This window comes from Hypanus sabinus, chromosome 3 (assembly GCF_030144855.1).
Source record: "Hypanus sabinus isolate sHypSab1 chromosome 3, sHypSab1.hap1, whole genome shotgun sequence".
In the NCBI taxonomy this organism is placed as follows: domain Eukaryota; kingdom Metazoa; phylum Chordata; class Chondrichthyes; order Myliobatiformes; family Dasyatidae; genus Hypanus; species Hypanus sabinus.
This window is the reverse complement of record NC_082708.1, coordinates 4,295,097-4,301,096: the sequence shown is the minus strand read 5'-3', so window position 1 is coordinate 4,301,096 and position 6,000 is coordinate 4,295,097. Positions and strand designations below refer to the sequence as shown.

The 6,000-nt window shown below is 48.3% G+C and overlaps 1 protein-coding gene across 3 annotated transcripts in view; it reads left to right on the top strand.

The window, feature by feature from the left end:
- The first annotated feature begins 1,596 nt into the window (after positions 1–1,596).
- ankrd50l (ankyrin repeat domain 50-like) overlaps positions 1,597–6,000 on the top strand; it is a 32,843-nt gene continuing 28,439 nt past the window's right edge. For all 3 annotated transcript variants that reach the window (XM_059963554.1, XM_059963556.1, XM_059963552.1), the window contains exon 1: positions 1,597–1,889. The gene's annotated coding sequence lies outside the window, so the exon portion shown is untranslated. The remainder of the gene's footprint in view (positions 1,890–6,000) is intronic.

Below are 6,000 nucleotides of genomic sequence, written 5' to 3'. Positions count from 1 at the left end.
CTTACACACCATCGTAAAACCGTAACTCTTGCCACCCGAGCTTGAATAAGTTTGGGAACTTTATTTACACCTATATACGCATAACACTGTTAACTCTTGATTTGCCTGGTGGAACACAGCAGGCCAGGCAGCATCTATAAGGAGAAGCGCTGTTGACATTTCGGGTCGAGACCTTTCATCAGGACTAACGAAGTCAGTCAGTGCTTGTGATCTGAATAAACAGGTGTCGTCGATCCTCCTCGATGACCTCCAAGTCAGCCAAATGTGACCAACCTAAGAGCACCGTCTTCAAGTGATAACCTACCGACCCAGGCACACCGGTCACCCGAGAGCCACAGGAAACGGGGCTGCGGCCTGTAGATCCCACAGGGTCGCCCTTTACACACACTAATAGTCGCGGATCGATTCCTTCTAAATCGATCCTCAGCCCCACCCTTGAAGTTCAGTGGCAGTTTCATCCACCAGCCTTCGTGCATCTGTGTCCTGTGAAACAAGCAGTCACGCTCGTCGAAATATCATTGAGCTGCAAACCAGCTGTCCATCATGTACCTCGTCCTCTCTCTTTCGGAAACAAGCTGCTGGTGCTGTCTGTCAGTCTCTCTCTCTGTCTTACAGACATGGTTCTTAAAGGCACAGTCCGTAACAAATAAAACTTACGATTCCATCACATAAGTGATATCTACAACTGATGTCATCCCAAAGTCACTACACAATAGCATTAAATAATTAGAGCTACGCAGTGATATTTATGTAAATCTCCAGAAAGCCACAATACTAAATATCACTGGAATAGTCCAAAAGTTCCCAGCAATTGACAAATGAGCATGCTTGGCTATGCCTGTACCTCACGTTTTACCAGCCTGAGCTGAGAGAAAAATAAATAGATAGATAACATTTTGAGTGTGTTGTTTGAATTTCCAGCATCTGCAGATTTCCTCGTGTTAACTCTTGATTTACCTAGTTTAAGTTACTATCTGATGTAGTTACTAATAAAACAGTGTTTTGTTAACAGCCAAACCAGTCTCCAGGTGTCTTATGTTGCTGCTGATACTTTTACAGGGTTGTGTGAATGTGACATTTACTATGTTTTCTTATTTCCATGGCCTGTCTTTGCCCATCTTGTGTGTGGTCTTTGAATCTAATGTGTTTCTTCGTATTTACCGTGAATACGTGCAAGGAAATGAAGTTAAGTGTTCTATACAGTGACATACATGTACTTTGATAATGAATCTACTCTGATTTTTGAAGCAGTGTCTGATCACCTGAGATCCCATTCAATGGCTTGAGTGTAGCCCTGTCCTGGGGATGCCATATTCTGGGCATGAGATACAGGGTTAGGGGCAAATCGCAACTCCGCACTGGGGACGAGGCTCCAAGGAGCCACTGTATGCTGGGGATGGTATGCTACCATGAGGCTTCATGCTGGGGATGGTGCTTCATCATGCAGCTCCACCTTGGCGACTGGGCTCCACGGTGCAGCTCCACCTTAGGGACTGGGCTCCATGGTGCGGCTCCACCTTAAGGATGGGGCTCCACGGTGCAGCTCCGCCTTGGGGATGAGACTCGACGGTGCGGCTCCGCCTTGGGGACGGGACTAAACGGTGCGGGTCCGCCTTGGGGACGAGGATCCACGGTGCGGCTCCGCCCTGGGGACTGGGCTCCACGATGCGGCTCCGCCCTGGGGACCGCCTCCTACAGGCCGCAGCCCCGTTTCCTATGGCTCTCGGGTGACCGGCGGAAAGTGTCCCGGAACCGAGTATCAGGGCCCGGTCTGGGGCATCCGTCTGTTTCCGCAAGCAGCGGCCAAGCCGGCAGGCCCGAGCCTCGGACTCCCGCACGCCCACAGCCCCGTGGAGGGCTTCCCCGATGCAGTGGCACCGCTCCTGCAGGTGAGAAGGGAGTGGAGCAAGCCTGAGGGTGGAGTAGGGGAGGGAGAGATTCGTTTTCTTGCCCCTCCGGTATAAGGAGTGATCGTGGGAGGGGGAACTCCGGGGGTAAGGAGGGTTCAGGGGGAAGGAAACTCCTGGGGTGAGGGGGTTCAGGAGGGGACACTGGGGGTAAAGAGGGGTCAGGGTGGAGGGAACCGGGGTAAAGAGGGTTCAGGGTGGAGAGAACTCCGTGGATAAGAAGGATTCAGGCTGGAGGGGTCTCTGGGGGTAAGGAGGGGTCAGGGTGGATGGGACGGGGTAAAAGGCAGGGTTAGGATGGATCTCGGGGTAAGGAGGGTTTGGGGGGAACTGGGGGTAAGAAGGGGTCAGGAGGGAACTCGGGTTGAGGGGTCAGGAGGGAACTCTGGGTGTAAAGAGAGGTCAGGGTGGAGGGAACTCCGGGGGTAAGGAGGGTTCAGGGAGAGAGAGTGACTCCAAGGCATAAGGTGGATTTCGGGGGGAGAGGTGCCTGGATAAAGAGGGTTTAAGGGGGAGAGAGAGTGACTCCACAGTGTGGCAGTTAGCACAATTGCTTTACAGCGCCCTCGCTCACTGATCGGAGTTCATTTCTCTCTGTGAATGCTTGGGTTTCCTCCGAGTGCTCCAGTTCCCTCCCACTTTCCAAAGTCGTACAGGTTAGGGTTCAGACAGTTGTGGGCATGCTATGTTGGCATGGAAACATGACGACATTTTGTGGGCTGCCCAGCATTCCACTGGTTGAGTTGATTTGACACAAAGGACATTTAACTGTATGTTTCGATGTACATGTGGCAAATAAAGCTCATCTTTCTTTTCTTCCTCTTTATGGGCAGTTCAGCACAGACATTTTGAATATTGAATGCCCCAGATACATTGGATGTGCAGAGGATGTTTCCCTTAATAGAGGAGTTGAGGACCAAGGGGCACAAGCTCAGGATAGAGCAATATCCGTTTAGAACAGAGTTAAGGAGGAACTTCTTTAGCTAGGGCGTGGTGAATCTGTGGAATTCATTGGGTTTATTTAAAGTGGAGGTTGATAGGTTTTTAATTGGTTGGGGTATTAAAGGTTATGGGAAGGAGAATGGTGTTGAGAGGAATAATAAATCAGACATGGTGGAGCAGATTAGATGAGCTGAATGGCCTAATTGTGCTCCTGTGTCTTATCGTCCGGATGGGCTGAAGTGCAAGTTCCTCTGTAGTTCTCTCTGACTCTGACCCTAACAATCGCAATAGAAATGTCTCTCACTTTGCTAGCCGTTTCTCATCAGCCATCCAGCCCATTCCACCTCACTGAAAGCCTAAAGAAAAGGCAGCCAATACTGTACAACTGACTCTGGATGTGGTGTTAGCAAAGCCCTGCAGAGCTGAAACATTAGGGTTTATCATCACTATGTGTACTGAGAAACAGTGATTTTTTATAAATGACTTGGATAGGCAAGAATGGATTAGTAAATTTGCAGATGATACAAAATTTGGTGGTGCTAGAGGGTTGTCGTAGGGAAATTGACAGGATGCAGACCTGGGCTGAGAAGTGGCAGATGGAGTTCAACCTGGAAAAGTGTGAAGTGATTCACTTTGGGAAGTCAAACTTGAAGACAGAATACAGGATTAATGACAAGATCCTTAGTGGTTTGGAGGGACAGAGGGATCTTGGGGTCCACATTCATAGATCCCTGGAAGCTGCCGTGCAAGTTGATAGGGGGGTTGTGAAGGCGTATGGCGTGCTGATCTTCGTTAGCTGGGGGATTGAGTTCAAGAGCCATGAGGTAATGTTGCAGGTCAATAAAAAGCAAACACGAGGAAATTGTGTCCTGATGAAGGGTCTCGGCCCGAAACGTCAACAGCGCTTCTCCCTATAAATGCTGCCTGGCCTGCTGTGTGTGTTATTGTTAGATCAATGAAAACTCTGGTTAGGCCACACATGGAGAACTGTGTTCAATTCTAGTCACCTCATTATAGGAAGGATCTGGAAGCTTTAGAGAGGGTGCCGAGGAGACTTACCAGAACGCTGTCTGGTTAAACAGAACGTCTTATGAGGATGGTTTGAGCGAGCCAGAAGTTTTCTCTCTGGAGGGAATGAGGATGAGAGATGGCTTGATGGAAGTGTGTAAAATGATAAGAGGCATAGATTGAGTGGACTGTCAGAGACCTTTCCCAGCATGGAAATGGTTAATACAAGTGGACATAGTTTTAAGGTGATTGGGGGAAAGTATAGGGGATGTCAGAGGTATGTTTTACACAGAGGGTGGTGGGTGTGTGGAACGTGCTGCCAGGGGTGGTGGTAGAGGAAGATTCAGCCATACACACATATACTGCCAACAAAACAACATCCCTCCAGACTACAGTACGTACACTTCACACACACAACACAAAGTAACTCAAAGAAATTAACAAATGAAATATATTCCAGAAGATTGACACTTAGCTTGAGGTGTTTGTGCAACACAAATCCAGAAGTAAACAGCATAACGCTGCTGGAGTTTCCTACGTGATGAGACCCAGGTGGTGGCAGAGAGTTCAGTAGTCATGGCCCAGGGGGAGAAGCTGTTTCCCATCCCAACAGCTCTTGTCCTGATGCTGTGGTACCTCCTGCCTGATTGGTGGGGGTCATAGAGATGGTGGAATGGATAGGAGGGATCATTGACAATGCTACGCCGCGCTCCTGATAAATATCTCAGATGGGTATAAGAGGTAACTCTTAGCAGCCCTTGCCGGAATAACAGAGCATGTCTTATGAGGATAGGTTGAGCGGGCTAGGGCTTTTTTCTTTGGAGCGGAGGAGGATGAGAGGTGACTTGCTTTTGTAGGGTCTTGCAAATCCCACACCAGATGGTAATGCAGCTGGTGAGGGCACTCGATGGTGCTTTTGTAAGAATTGTTTAGGGGGGGGGGGGTGAGGGATGGAGCCTGGCCTATGCAGAGCCTCAATCTCCTCAGGAAGAGGAGACGCTGCTCTGTTTTCTTGACTAAAAAGGTGACGTTGAAGGACTTGGTGAGATTGTCCATTTTGTGCACTCCCAGAAACTTGGTGCTCCTGCCTCTCTCCACGGAGGAGATGTTTCTGTGCAGTGAGGAGGGGCAGTTTGCACCTTCCTTAGCACGATCTAATAGACTCTTAGATGGGCACATGGATGATTGAAAATTGGAATGCTATGTGAGAGGAAGGTTTAAAGCTTGGATGATGTCACGTGCCGAAAGGCTGGTACAGGGCTGGAATATTCTGTATGTACTGGGATACAGTGAAGAGCTTTTGTCTGTAACCACTCAGACAGACAAAAAGTAAAATGTGTTAGTTACAGAGAATCAGAACCCGGTTAAATTCACTGGCATGTGTCATGAAATTCGTTAACTTTGCAGCAGCAGTACAATGCAATAAATAATAATAGAGACATAATAAACTGTGTATAACAATAAGTATATTTATTAAATAGTTAAAAATAGTGAAGTAGCGTTCCTGAGTTCAATGTCCATTCTGAAATCGGATGGCAGAGGGGAAGAAACTGTTCCTGAATTGCAGAGTGTGTGTCTTCAGGCTCCTGTATCTCCCCTCTGATGGTAGCAATGAGAAGAGGGCATGTCCTGGGTGATGGGGGTCCTTGTTGATGGGGGTGACACCTTTTTGAGGCATCACTGCTTGAAGGTGACCTGGATACTATGTAATGATAAAGCTGACTAATTTTACCACCCCCTGCAGCCTACTTCGACCCTGTGCTACAGCTCCCTACCCCTGCACACCAGACGGTGGCACAACCTGTCAGAACGCTCACCATGTAGAAATTTGTGACATACCAAATCCACTCAAACTCCTAATGAAACATAGCTGCTGTCTTCTTTACTTTATAGCTGTGTTGATATGTTGTGTCCCGGTCAGGTCCACAGAGATCTTGACACCCAGGAACATGAAATCACTCACTTTCTCCACTTCTGATCCCTCTTTGAGAACTGGTGTGTATTCCCTCATCTTACCCTGTCTGAAGTCCACCATCAGTTCTTTGGTTCTTTGCAAGGACCACAGCAAGGTAAATTGGGAAATCAGGAATTTACGATTTAGCTTAAGAGAGGTCCATTCAAGAGTTTGACAAGAGCAGGTTTG